The 15,278-nt window shown below is 42.3% G+C and overlaps 1 protein-coding gene across 5 annotated transcripts in view; it reads right to left on the bottom strand.

Annotated features, from left to right (window-relative positions):
* The window catches only part of LOC146820739 (uncharacterized), a 669,677-nt gene that overhangs the window by 306,535 nt on the left and 347,864 nt on the right, over positions 1-15,278 (bottom strand). The gene's annotated exons all lie outside the window — the stretch shown is intronic.

The following is a 15,278-nucleotide window of genomic DNA, read 5'->3' as shown; positions in this document are numbered from 1 at the left end:
GTGTAAAGGCAGCACAGAGACAGGGTTTAGGCTCCTCTTTGTTGAACTTTTTTTTAGTATCTTGATTGGTCGCTGTCTTATCACGCCTCAGAAGGTGTCCAATGCTCATAATTGATAGGGTCATTGTTAACACAGACCTGTGTCAAATAACCTACAAACGAGCTTAGCATGGTGTAACCATGTGACAAATACTGTTAGAAGGGGAATTACATTTTTTAAATATCTGACAAATATTTCTTTGTATATAATCTTTATTGTTTGGTTTATTTAAATTTTAATAAAAATACAGAGGGAAGCACTAACTGGACATTGCTCTATCAAGTGTTACTGTGTGCTTTTAGGAGTTCTGTGACCTCTGCAATAAACACCATAGAAAGCAGTTTTCTCAGATAGGCCTTCTTACATAGATCTCTGGTTCAGAGGTAACTGCACAGGTCGGTTTTCATTGTGCGCATTTGTATTTTTAAGAGTTTAGTATTTAGTAGGTGATGAATTGAAGTACTTTATTAAAAAAGCGACATTGTGGGTATTGATGTATTACTTGCTGAAGAGTTCTCAGATTGTACCTCACACCACCTACTGGAGGAAGCCTTGGAGTGCTCTGTCTAGACACTTTAAGGATCCAAAGTTAAAGCGGTGAACTCAGTTTGGATAAAATAGTAGGTGGTCCCACGATGTTGGCTCCAACCTTTTGTTAATCTTTGTCAGCAAACACAAGGAGATGATGGACGGAGCGCTGAAACTTTTCAGACACCCCCAGTTACTATCAGATCTAGGCTGAATCCATCATCATTCTTTAGCTCAATTCAAAAACCCAGTTCAGACCCAGCCATATGCAAATCAATGTTGACCCATTTCCTCATGGGAACAGTCCAGCCCGAACTCCCAAGCCGGGCTTCCTTGGACAGGAAACAAGCATCCTCAGACCGGTTTCTGGGTAACAGCCCTCATCAGCCAGACTAGCTTGTATACAGTGGCAAAGTGAGCAAGGGACCCACGTCTGGGCATACCCTGCCAGCTTAGGGCAAACAAAGCAAGCACAAGGAGATGATGGACAGAGTGCTGAAACTATTCAGACACTCACCCTCAGTCACTATTAGATCTGGGTTGAGTCCATCATTGTTCGTTAGCTCACATCACTACCCCAGTTCAGACTCCGCTATATACAAATCAGTCTTGACCCTATTCCTCATGGGAACAGTCCAGGTCGAACTGCCAAGCCAGGTATTGCCTGAAATAGAAACAAGTACTTTGGGACCAGTTTCAGAGTAACACCCCTCATCATCTAGGCTAGCTTGAATCCAGTGGCAAAATGAGCAAGGGTCCTACATCTGGACATACTCTGCAAACGTAGGGTGAACAAAACAAACACAAAGAGATGATGGACAGAGCGCTGAAACTTTTCAGACACTCACCCCCAGTCACTATTAAATCTGGGTTGAATCCATCATCGTTCTTTAGTTCACTTCGCCAACCCCATTCAGACCTAGTCATGTGCAAATCAGTCTTGACCCTGCTCCTCATGGGAACAGTCCAGCCCGAACTGCCATGCCATGTCTTCTCTAGACCGGAAACAAGCATCATGGGACCGGTTTCTGGGTAAAACCCCTCATCAGCCACACTCTCTTGAATATAGTGGCATAGTGAGCAGGGGACCCATGTCTGGGCATACCCTCCCAGTGGGTGAGTGTACATCATCTCTTTGTGTTTGCTTTATTAGCACTAAGTTGGCAGGGTATGCCCAGGCGTGGGTCCCTTGCTCACTTTGCCACTGGATTCTAGATAGCCTGGCTGATGAGGGATGTTACCCCAAAACCTATACCAGGATGCTGGTTTCCGGTCCAGGGAGGACTAGGCATTCCAGACGCTGAATGTCTGCAAGTTTTTTGATGTGCGGGTGGAGTGGGGTAATGTGGGGGGCTAGCGGGAATCTCTATTCACTGATGAAACTGTTTTTTGGTAGTGCAAGTAAACACAAATGACTCTGCACATGATGTGGGTGTCAGTAATTCATGCAGCTGCATTGGTGATTTGGCACAGACACCCAGCAGTTACTGCTCAAAGGTGCTCTACAGAAAATAAATCGAAATACAGGCTCATTCAAACCCCACTTAATCTTTGGACAACTTCAATGAAGACAGCAGCCCGTCAAGGTTAATTTGCAGACAAAGAGGTCTCTTCATAGACAGCAACAATTGCTGCAGTGTTGTTTGTAGACTAAGAATGGTCAATCTTTAAATAAGAACACAGTCTGTCTCAGCCGTAGCCCCCAGGAGCGGCTCCTCGACTTGAGTGGGGGAGTGTCGCCCCACAACCCCAGAGCTGAAAAATAAAACTGTAATAACGTTTATTTATTATCATTTCATTTTTCAGCAACCCGTCCTGAACGAAGAGTGGCAGCAGCAGGAAGCTATGCTCTTTAAAATGCGCATGTGTCTTTGGCCGGCCGGTTTGAGCCGGCCAACCAGACTCGCACATTTTTAAGTTCTCTGACCCAACTGTCTTAGACAGCTGGGTTAGAGAAAGCACGGGTCTCCACTGCTCTTAGGAGCGCTGAGAGGCCGCTCTACCCAATCCTGGTGCTGCTTCAATGCTGTGAAAGCAACACCAGGATTGGGTAATGCAATTTGGGGATTCTGGGGCTTACAGATGACTCCAGAGAGAGGAGGATGTCGCGCGGCAAAGGAAGGGATGTTTATTTTAATTGTATTTTTTGTTGTGCCCCCGCTCCCCCACCTTTGGCACATGCCATCCGCCATGGTAACTAGTCATAATATCGAATTCAAAATATCAAGTGGACTAAATATCTAGTTTTTAATATCGAGTGGACAGGATATCGACTTGCAAAAATATAGTGGTTAAGAATATCGACATGCAGGTAAGAAATATCGTATTTCATAATATCGAATTTAGTAATATCGTTTGTCAAAATATCGTTGTTAGTAATATCAATTTTTTTTAGTGTTTTGTATGTTAGTATATGTGTTAAAAGTATGTATTATTTTTGTAATGTATGTTTGAATTTTTTTAAAGTAATGAATTTTATGTTCATTAATTTTTGCGTAATTTAATTCCGTAGCAGGTTGTGGGTTTATAGGGGAATTGGGTGGGAAGTAATTTAATTATAATATATTTTTAAGAATTATTTAGAATTAATTAATTATATGTTAATTACTTTTTGCATAATTTAATTCTGTAGCGGGTTGTGGGTGTATAGGGCAATTGGGTGGGAAGTAATTTAATTGAAATTAATCAATTAATTATTTTATTAATTAATAATTTAGTATTTAATAATTTATATTGTTACGTTAATTAATGTATTATTCATTCATTATAAATGTATTTATTGCAATCAATAATTAATTGGTGATTATGTTAATTGTGTTAATTTTTGTTTATTAATTAGTAATTAATTAGATATTTATTAATAATTAATTAGTAAATATGTTAATTGTGTACTTTTTTAGGAGTGGGTTGAGGGTTGATAGGGGAGTAGGGTGGGAAGTAATTACATTTTAATGCAATTTTTATTATTCTTTATATAATATTTAATAACAATTATTTTATAGCGTTAATTGTGTGAATTAATTTAGATTTGATGGTTATTAATTTTATTGTTAATTGTTTTCAGTTAATTAATAAATTGTTAATTAATTACGTTAATTTATTAATATTTTACAATATTGTAGGTGATGTTTATAGGGGAAAATGGTGGGAGGTAAATTGATATATTGCAGGAGTGGGTATACTAAATTATTCCCCTACGCTATCCAACACTTTCCCTACTGTTACACTCGGTGGTGTGGGAATAGTACATTATTCCCACTCGCTATGCAACACTTTCCCTACTGTTGCACTCACTGGAGTGGGAATAGTAATTTATACCCGCCCGCTATCCAACACTTTCCCTACTGTTGCACTCGCTGTAGTGGGAATAGTAATTTTTACCCTCTCGCTATCCAACAATTTCCTTAGTGTTGCACTCACTGGAGTGGGAATAGTAATTTTTACCCACCCGCTATCCAACACTTTCCCTACTGTTCCACTCGATGGAGTGGGAATTATAATTTTTAACCTCCCGCTATCCAACACTTTCCCTACTGTTGCACTCGCTGGAGTGGGAATAGTAATTGTATCCCCTAAGCAATTTTCAGTATTGCTATATTTAATGTAGTGTAAAATATTATTATTTTTTAAATATTTATTTTAATGTTTCAACCTATTATGTATAATTTATTTTTATATTTATATTATAGGTTTATATATATATATATATATATATATAATTATATTTTAAATTATGTTTTTAATATTTTATAATTAAAAATATTGATTTTGTTTTAATATTATTAAGTGAATATATATAAATACATTTAAAAATGCATGTTTATTTTTTACATTACATTTAATATTTATTAATTTTAATATGTTTTAATTATTTTTAAGTATGTTTTACTTAATTATATTTATTATTTGATTCATTTTATATTACTTTTAAGACGTTTAAAAAAGTAAATATTTTAGCAAACTATATTATTAACAACGATATTTAGGATTCGATATTTTTGTACATACCTGTTTATAGATAGGAAGTCGATATTCTGTCACTCGATATTTTTACCTCGATATTGTGGCAGCTTGATATTCTTCTCGATATTCTGTCAGTGATCCATCTGCCACAGAGGCAGCTCCTCCGCTAAGGTGGAGGAGCTTCGGCCCACTGCTTTTTAGCAGTGTAAAAAAGAAAAAAGAAAATGTACTTGCTGTTATCATTTTATTTTTTCCTTGCCGAAGCCAGTTTTGGGGTGGGGTTGGGTGGGGCTTGGCTGTCGTCACAGCCAGCAGGTGGAGGTACAAACTGTCATGCGCACTTAGCATGTTCTCCACCGGGCTGTTATGCACAGCCTGGGTGGAGAACATGCACAGGCTTGTAGTCTGTATCTGAGTGCCTAACCACAGTGCTCAGACCAATCACGACACTGCAGAATCATGATTGGCTATGGGGAGCCTGTGGTGAGATTCCTGAATGAGGAGTGGAGGAGAGACGGTGTGCAGAGGTAAGTGAGTTTTCCTTTCTTTTCTTTCCCCCTCCTCCCCCCAGCCTCACCACCCCGTTCCATACCAGCCGCCACTGAGTTTTGACTTACCATAAGCTAGAGCAGAGGTTTAATGTGCCTGCTGCAAAGAACGTGTTCCGTGCAGAGCACAAATCTGTATTTTTTATTGACAGCTAGAACAGAGACAATTATGACACCAAACAGCTGTATGCAAACTGCATATAATAGGTTAGGACTTTAAGGGGCTTATTTACAAGCCCATTGCATCGCCGGTGCATCACTTTTTTTGATGTACCTGGCGACGCAGTGTGCCTGCCCATATTTACAAGGCAAGGTAAAGCCACCCTGCATGGCTTTTCAGGCATTGTAAATATGGCACCCTTTCACGCATTAGTCATTGAAAGGGACGTTCCATGGGTGTTGCTATGGGTGTTCCCATGCAATATCCATGGAACCTGATGCACTCCCAGGTTTACAAGGTTTTGTAAACCCGGGAATGTACCAGAGGGGGGAGGTGTAAGGGAGGTGCAACGAGGAGAAATACCAGTTTGCAGCACAAAGAGGAAAACACCTCTTGTGATTATTTTTGTGCAGGAAGGTATTCCTTCCTGCACAAACATAATCTCCCCTAGACTACAGACACACTTGTACCATAGTACAAGGGTACCTGCATTACCACATGGCAGCCCATTGTGCACCAGAGCAGGGGAAAAAGACAGGAAGGTGCTGTATCTTGTAGATCCAGTGCATTCCTGCACTTTTCTTTTGACTCACTGCAAGCGCAGAAGGAAGGTTTGCTGTGCTGCTCTGCGTCAAAATATTGTAAATGAGGCCATGTATGTTTTTTGCCCAGTCTTTCATTATCTAATCCTAATGCTGCTAAAAAGGGTTTGTTTGGGTGCTTTAAAAGAAATTAAATGCATGTGAGAGAGGGGCTATTGAGAGATGTGAGCCACTTTTGCACAGTGGTTGTGAGGGAATCGGATATTGTCATGGAGGTGATAAAAAGTGTTGCACCGGGTGCCACCAGTGCTAGAGCCGCCCCTGACGGAGTATAATCAGTATTGTCTAAAAACACTTAGAAAAACATTACGAGACCAGTTGCATTAGCTGCCTTTTCCTCTGGTGAAATAGGGGCTCGGACCGTCCGGTGTGGTCTTGGTGGCCTTCTGGTAACAAGTTTTTAGCAAGTTAAAATCAATCAACCTGTAAACATAGTATAAGCCCACCAGACCTATATTGCTTGTTAATCAACAGTCAAATCAGGACAGAGAAAATAACTTGATACAAATTAATTTCAAATACATTTATTGATATAATAGTATTAAATACTACATTTCATTAATATGAGAGATGATCATTTATGTGCATGCAAACATTCATATTAGTATTAAAATTCACCCATTCGAATAGGTGAATTTTAATTCTGTGAACAGGTATGTAAGAAGGAATAGTTTCTTACCTGTAACTCCAGTTCTCTTGTTGGGGTATTTCTGCGATAAGTCATAAGCACTTGAATAGTCCCGCCCACGTGCGGGGACCCTGGAGCACTTCCATAGATATATCTTCTTAAGTGGATATTATTTGCCTTTCTTCAGGAAGGCCTGCAAAGATACTTAAGAGATAAAAAAGACAATAATTCAGCCTAACCAACTAGGCTACACTGGCCACTAATTCATCCTGAAGTGAAAAAAGATAGCCATTATGTGTCTCAAAATAGAAGCTGTGCCTTTAAGAGTCTCCAGAGACCGCCAGTATCTCATGATGTACAGCCAGTGGCAGTTACTTCAGTTCTTTTTGAAGGCGTAGAAAAGTGAGTGCCTATTGTAAGATATGTATACGTCTGTCTATTCCACCGGGGAGGAGGGAGGGTTGCTTATGACTTATCGCGGAAATACCCCTACAAGAGAACTGGAGTTACAGGTAAGAAACTATTGCTTCTCTTGTAGGGGATTTCTGTGTATAGTCATAAGCACTTGAATAGACTACCAAGCCCATCCCTACAAGAAAGTTGTGGTGGAAGAGACAGAAAATTAACCTGCCAGTTTAAGCAAACAGGTTCTTAAGGGATGCCTGTCCAACTTCAGCATCTGGCTTAGCATCAGAGTCAAGGCAGTAGTGTTTTGTAAATGTATGAACTGACTTCCAGGTAGCAGCCTTACAAATTTCAGAAATGGGTATATTACGAAGCAAGGCCGCAGTAGCTGCTTTCCCACTGGTAGAGTACACCCTAGGCTTACTAACAAGAGTTTTGTCGGCCTTCTGGAAACATAGTAGAATACAGGAACCAATCCGTCAGGAGATGGATTGCTTGGAGGTCGCAAGACCTGTACGAAGAGAGCCATAGTTTACAAATAACTGATCTGATCATCTCATATCTTTAGTTTTGTCCAAATAAAATTTCAAAACCCTTCTAACATCCAGGGAATGAAGAGATCGCTCCGCTGGAGGAGAGGGAATCTGGGAAAGTGTAGGCAAGGAAATGGTTTGATTCACATGGAAGTCTGAAATTACCTCGGGAAGAAATTTCGGATGAGTCCTCATGACCACTTTAGATGTATGAAAAACTGTGTATGGTTCTTGACAGCAATGTGCCTGGATTTCGCTGACCCTGCAGGTTGAGGTGATAACCACAAGAAAAGCTGTCTTCCACAACAGATGCTGAAGAGTAGCCTTATGAATGGATGCGAAGGGTTCATGCATTAGGGGAGAAAGAACCACATTAAGCTCCCAAGGAGGAGAAGGACTCCTAATGGCAGGAAAAGCTTTCCTCTAACCTTCCAAGAAATCTCTAATGATAGGAATTCTTAAAAAGGAAATTTGTGAAGGGCATTTCCTGTAGGTAGTTAGAGCTGCTAGGTGAACTTTAATGGAAGAGAAGTGAAGGCCAGATTGAGCTAGATGAAGCAAATATGGGAGGATGACATCTTTCTGGCAGGAAGTGGGATCCTCGTTCTTTGATGAACACCAGATAAAGAATCTCTTCCATTTGTACGTATAAGCGGAGCATGTGGATGGCCGCTTAGCTTCCTTAAGGATGTCCATGCACTCCTGAGGTAAGTTTAAATGTCCATACTGCACTAACTCAGGAGTCATGCTGCCAAATTCAAGGATGAGAGTTTGGGATGTACCATCTGTCCTCCGAACTTCGTTAGTAGGTCTGATTTGCATGGCAGCCTGAGATGTGTAAGGATAGAACGGTGAAGAAGGTCTGTGAACCATCATTGATGTGGCCATTCCGGGGCTATGAGAATCATCTTGGCCCGTGAGTGTGAGTGTGAGAGCTTGATGAGGACTGCCGGGATCAGGGGTTCGGAGGAAAAGCTTAGAGAAATCTGCCTGACCAGTTTATTCATAGGGCATTCCCCAGAGTTCCCGGTTGGTAGGACCTCAAGGCATTGTCTTGGCATTTGTTGTTTTCTGCGGTGACAAACAAATCGACCTCTGGAGTACCCCATCTTCTGAATATATCTTGAACCATGTAGTCATTTAAGACCCACTCATAAATTTCCTGGAGGAGTCTGCTTTGAGCGTCGGCCTGAGCAATTTGAACACCTGGGAGGTGAGTTGCTGTTATGGTCAGATTGCTGGCTAAGAGCCACTTCCAGATAGCTTGGGCTTCTCAAGATAATGGTCTGGATCTCGAGCCTCCCTGCTTGTTCAGGTAGAACATTGTTGTCATATTGTCCATCTGGACAAGCAGGGAGTTGGCACGGAATGATGGTTGAAAAGCTTTTAGAGCCAAGTGAACCACTCGTAACTCTAGCAGATTGATATGGTAAGTTGATTCCTTTGGTGATCATCTGCCCTAAATTTGAAGGGGATCTGTATGGGTTCCCCAACCTAGGAGAGAGGCATCCGTTATTATGGTTTGCGTAGGTATCTTTGTGGAAGGGAACCCCTCGCAGGAGATTAATGGGCGAGGACCACCATTTGATGGACCGAAGGGCATGTTGTGACAGTTGAATCCGGTCCTCCTAATTCCCTATTCGCTGGTCCCATCGGTCCTCCAGACATTCTTGCAGGGGTCTCATGTGGAGACATGCATTCGGTGTGGGGAAGATACAAAACGCCATGGAGCCCAGAAGTGAAGAAACCTTCCTCGCTGTTGGAAAGGACGTTTTTCATGAGAGCCTGAGTCTTCTGAAGGATCGATATGCGTCTCTCCTCCGAAGGACACAAGTTTGCCGTGCAAGTATCGATGGGTGCCCCCAGATACTGCAGGCACTGCACAGGGATTGAGATCAACTTTGTTTGATTGATGTGAAGACCCAATCGAAGGAGAAGGTCGGAAGTCCAACTGAAGTATAGTTGAGCCTCCTGACACATGGATTCCTTGATCAGCCAGTCGTCTAGGTAAGGGTAGAAAAACACCCTGTGCTTCCTCAGATGGGCAGCAATCACTGCCATGCACTTGGAGAAGGTACTGGGAGCTGACTTCGGGTCGAATGGAAGTACACAGTATTGATAGTGGTTGTTCCCCACTGTGAATTTCAGGAACTTGCGATGCTTGCTTACAATGGGAATGTGGAAATATGCATCTTGCAAGTCTATTGCACATAACCGATACCCTGCAGTTGAGGGTAGATCTGATGTAACGCTAACATTCGGAATTTCTCTCTCGAATCCACTTGTTTGCTTGTCGTAAATCGAGAATGGGTCTGAACTCGTTCTTGTCCTTTTTGACAAGAAAGAACCTTGAATACAGCCCTTGTCCACGTTGAGAAGGAGGAACAGGTTCTATTGCCCGTTTTTGCAAGAGAATGTTGGCTTCCATTTCTAATCGGCACAGTTGGTGGCTTGACTGTGTTGGAGGAATTGATGGTGGAGGGCTGATGAAACGTAGAGAGTATCCATTGCAAACAATATTCAGAACTCAATTGTCTTGTGTTCGTTTTTGCCACTCTGCCAAGAAATGTTGAATGCTTCCCCCTACCGGAGTGGGTAACAGAAAAGGGGGAAGATAGGATTCAGGATTTGTAACCAGTAGGCGCCTTGTTGCCTTGCGCAGGTTTTTGCCCTGACCTTCCTCTTGGTTGTCTCTTTTGGAAAGGTATGTAAGATCGTTGGTACGACTGCTGTGTACCGGTCTGCCGGCCCTGATACCTTTGAAACCTTTGTTGCGGGTATCTACGTGAAAAAGTTCAGAACGATTTGCGTTGTTCTTTAGGTTTTCAAGACCAACGGCTTTAAGAATCTCCATTTCCGCTTTCATTCGGGCCATCTCCTCATCTGCATGAGCGCCGAAAAGTATTGTTCCTGAAAAAGGCAGATTCAGGCTATGTTGTTGTGCTTCAGGCTTGAGAGAGGTCAAGCGAAGCCATGAATGCCCTCTTAGTGCCACACCGTGGCAATACCCATGTGCAGATAAAATGGATGTGTCCGCCGCTGCACTAATGACTTGGTTAGACACCATAAGGCCTTCCATAAGGATCTCATTAAAATCCTCCCTTTTGTCCCTGGGTAGGTGATCTGCAAACTGCTGTAGAGACTCCCACAGAGCCCGGTCATATCTCTCCAGCAGGGCCGTGGCACTCGCAGCCTTCATAGAGGTCGCTGCAGTATTGCATACCTTCCTCCCCACTGAGTCAATCTTACAACTCTCTTTATCAGGTGAAACTGTGAATGTTGGAGTCGTAGTATGCTGTTTTTTCAACGCCACCACAATGACGGAATCTGGAGTGGGATCTGTCCGTAGGAACATGGGATCCTGCTCTGGAGGATGGTACTTCTTCTGCAGTCTAGAAGGAGCTGCTTTAATGGAAGACTGAGTTAGGAAAAGTTCCAATGCCGATTCTAATAAGCCCGGTACTAGAGCAAACAAGGGACGAGAGGCTTGTCTCTGTTGCAGAGTCTCAAAAATTACAGAGGTCGATGGAACCGGTGTGGACATAGGAATGTTCAGTTTGATTGCTCCTTGCACCAAAACTTCTTGAAAAGTGGTAATGTCATCAATAGGTGAAACCATTTGAGGAGGAGAATCCCATAATGTAAGGGAGTATCTCCCAGTACTTGTAGAGGATGTATCCCTGGTATGTCGGGAGCGAGATCGCTCACCATGATGTCGTCGATGTGAACGAGTTTAGGAAAGCCTATGACTGCGAGAATGGTCCCTCGTATAAGACTTAGATCTTGGTCTTCGAGGTGCAGGAGGAGGAGGCGTAGTAGGCCGAAGAGGTGGAGAAGGAGGCTGAGGAGGAGGCAGAGGAGGTGGAGGAAGAGATAGTGGAGGAGGTAGAGGAGGCGGAGGAGGAGGCGGAGGATCATCTGGTCCTGGAGCTGTTGACCCAGATGGAGAATATGCTCGTGAGTACTGAATCAGAAGTATAAATTAATCTCCTCTTTTTTCTAGGCGCCGGGAGTGAGGAAGGAGCCATAGAATCCAAAGACGATCCATCTTTCCTCCTCGACGTTGACCTACTTGTCGACGGTGACCTTGGACGTGTTCTCGACCTTGAACTACGATCGCTGGTGACCTCGACAGTAAACGCCAGTGACTTCTCGACGGCGATCGACGATGATGAGTCGATGTTGATCGACGACAGTGAGTTGACGTCGAATGATGAGACAATGTCCTTGACGGCGACCTCCGAGGCGTAGGGTTTCTTGACGGCGAATGAGGGGGTCTCACTGGTAAGTTCGCCACCTCTTTTGAAGGTCTTCTCCTCGACGTAGAACGTCAACGTCGTTTCGACACAGAGCCCCGAGTCTACGGCAAACAGGTCGGTGCTATATCTACTCTCGACGTCAACCGGGACCGGGGCCTTTTTTCAGCCCTTCTTCTCCCGGGGAGCCCCCCAGAGGCTGAGGACAGCCCTGGTAGCGAACTGATCCTCTCCTCGCTCTGAGGTGCCACCTGTTGACTTGGCCTGCTGCTTTCTTCAACTACTTGAAGCCGGATTTTCTCCCTGTCATGCAGGGTGTGCCTGGAAAAAGTCTTACAGATGGAACACGCATCAGGAACATGAGAAGCAGGCAGACAAATAATACACACTCTGACTTGGCCTTTTTCCTTCCACAGTCAGGGAACTTGTCAAAAAGGGATGGCATTTTTTACTTAAAACTGTAGAATTCCTGTCAGAAAAAGACAGCAAAAGGAAAAGAAAGACCAAAGATTTTGAGGGCAACTGTTAGAAGTAAATTTCTAAAGAGAATTTTGATGAAAAACAACAAAAATGGTAGAGCTCAATGCTCCAGGGTCCTGGAAAAAAAGAACTGAAGTAACTGCCACTGGCTATGCATCATGGGATACTGGTGGTCTCTGGAGACTCTTTAAGGTACCGCTTCTATTTTGATGCACATAATGGCCCCCTATGGGGCTACTCTGTCCAGCCCTTTTCATCTCCATCATGAAAAAAGGAGTTTTGTGAGGAAGAGTTTTCTCTGAGTATTAAACTCCATAAAAATTGTTACATTTAGTTTACTGGCTATCTTTTTTCACTTCAGGATGAAGTAGTGGCCAGTGTAGCCTAGTTGGTTAGGCTGCATTATTGTCTTTTTTGTCTCTTAAGTGTCTTTGCAGGCCTTCCTGAAGAAACGCGAATAATATCCACTTAAGAAGATATATCTATGGAAGTGCTCCGGGGTCCCCGCACGTGGGCGGGACTATTCAAGTGTTCATGACTATACACAGAAATCCCCTACAAGAGAATGATGTGTGTTGTATGACTGTGGTTGAATTGTGAGAGTGCATTGGAGGGGGGTGGGTGTAGGTATCCTGAGATTTAAGATATAGATCCAATCACAGTATGAATAATTTCATGCACAAAAATTATGCTTTCAAATTAGTGAAACATTCATATGTAAGAGCATTGCTCTATACTAATTTTAAGCACAAATACGTACATAACGTATACATGCATGTTATGATTATTATATCAATACAATAACAAATATACGTGAAATGAATCTGTGTTGTTACTTTCTCTATCCCAGTCTAACAGTAGATTAAAAAGAGATACATGTCTTGCGGGATTATTCAATGTATATGACGATTACTTCACCCCTTTCCAGAGACCTTTTATCATACATATAAAAGGTACCCCATTTTTATGGTTGAAGTAATCCATCAGTCAGTACATTCCCTAGATCTTGCTTAGCCTGAGCGGACTACAAGTCTGACAAACATTTGCTTAGAGTTCCCAATCCAGGGGTATTCAATCTGGCTTTTACAAAAAAGCATACAAGCATGTAAATTAGTCTATGTCATTGGAATGAATAATAGGCTTCCAGCGCACAGAAGAACCGGGTAATAAGGTAAGTAGGTTTTGGCGCGAGGACAGCTCCTCACGCAGTTTATGAACACAAAACTCATATGTAAATTTGTGACTAGAGGCGTTTCCTGATGGGGAAAGCAACTGCGGCCTGCTGATCCATGCCAACACACAGATTTAAATAAAAATCAAACCAAATGTAGTGCGTTTCAATCTGGGCAGGTGAATGACATTTCATAGACCAACTGGGCGCTCTTTGGCAGGAAATCTATTGGCTCTTACCAGACTGTTTTCTTGGACAACAGTGCACTCCAACCATCAACAGGCATTGGTCAAGCCAATTTAGCGCTGGCTACTTTGTTTTGTCAGGGTTTTCGCACAGGTTATTGTTTGGGGAAGCTGCTGGCCAGTGCGAAAAAAAACAGTGGTTAAAAGCAGAAATATATTTTGCTCTCAAAAAGCACACACTGCCATAGTAGTCCCTCGCACTGAAGGAAACTACTATGTATGCTGATGTGTTAATTGTGAAAGAGTAGAATTCCATCACTCACATCGTAATTAGCCAATGGCTAAGGGGGCCTACCCTTTGCTCCATGCTGTATTCTGTAAAAGGCAGAAGAGCAACAAGCACTGGCAAAGTCAACAGGTCCTGCCTTTGGTACATACTGGCTTTGAGAAGGATTATAGCAAAATGCAGTATATACATTGCATATTTTACATAAAGACTTTGTTAACATTTGTAAATTCTATTTGCTTTAGTGCAATTTTGTATTTTAATTGGAATGTACCTTACTAGGTGTTGGCAAAGACAAGAGTTCAAAAATGCTAAGTCACTGGTTTTCCAATGCCTGTATGGTAGATGTGAACGGAGTCGCAGTTAGGTGTCCAGATGAGCTCTGGTTGTAGGATGGTGCTCATAATGGGATACGGATGAGAGTTCTGGAGCTGAGGCTGAAGGCAGTTTGAGTCAGCGGGCCATGACATTGTTCAGACTACATGCTAATCCAATCGTTGGCCTCTTTCCAGTGCACACACAGTGATGGTCACATATACCATTTGTAATGACCAATTCTAAATATTTCAACAAAATCATTGTTGTTACTCATTTATATTAAATTGCTAACAAGCTCTCAGAAAGCCTTGGATCTAACTTGTTTAGGCATACGTTTGCTGTTGTGTTGTTTGTCTGGATGTACATGGAGAAACCTCGTAAAGCAGCACCTAAATGCTGGTCAGACAGTATGCTGTATGAAGCACATGATGGTAGGTCACATATTTTAGGATTGTATCAATTTTTATTTATTTTTAAACAGGAAATACAACGTAGTCATTCTCCTACCATCCAGAGGCCGGTGAAAAAAGAAAATGGGAGAGAAGTAAAAGAAAACAAAACAAAAATCCAATGAGAAGATACAATCTATGGGGCATATCAACAACAACCGGCGATAATTATGGCTAAGCGCACTTAGCGCTAGGATAATTATCGCCGGCTAGCGTTGATTTTCATCGCCGAGATAGCGTGCTATTAGCAACGCTTATCTCAATAGCGATAAAAATCCTCACGCTAAGTGGCTAACGTGAGACTATCGCTGGAAACCCAGCGATAATCTCACGGTAGCTTGTTGATAGGGACAGACAAACTTAGCCATGATATCCTCCTTCCATAGGATATTATGGCTAAGTCAGAAAAATACCAGACGTAAAAAAGCAGCGTTAACCGCGGTTAGCGCTGCTTTTTTTGTCTCTAACAGGGTTAGCGATATTCTTGATAATAGGAGAAATGTCACTTAGCGACATTTCTCCTATTATTTTACTCTGGAACGCCCCCTTTGCATCTCATTAGAGATGCAAGGGGAAGCGTAGAGTAAATGGGTGCTAACATGCAAATTTGCATGTTAGCACCCTGTTGTTGATAGGGTGCTAGTTTTATCTCTGCTTTTTTGGCTTTTAAAGCCAAAAAAGCAGAGATAAAGCCCTTGTTGATATGCCCCAATGATGGTAGAAATAA

This window comes from Triturus cristatus, chromosome 6 (genome assembly GCF_964204655.1).
Source record: "Triturus cristatus chromosome 6, aTriCri1.1, whole genome shotgun sequence".
NCBI classification, from domain to species: Eukaryota; Metazoa; Chordata; class Amphibia; order Caudata; family Salamandridae; genus Triturus; species Triturus cristatus.
This window is presented reverse-complemented; position numbering and strand designations above follow the sequence as displayed.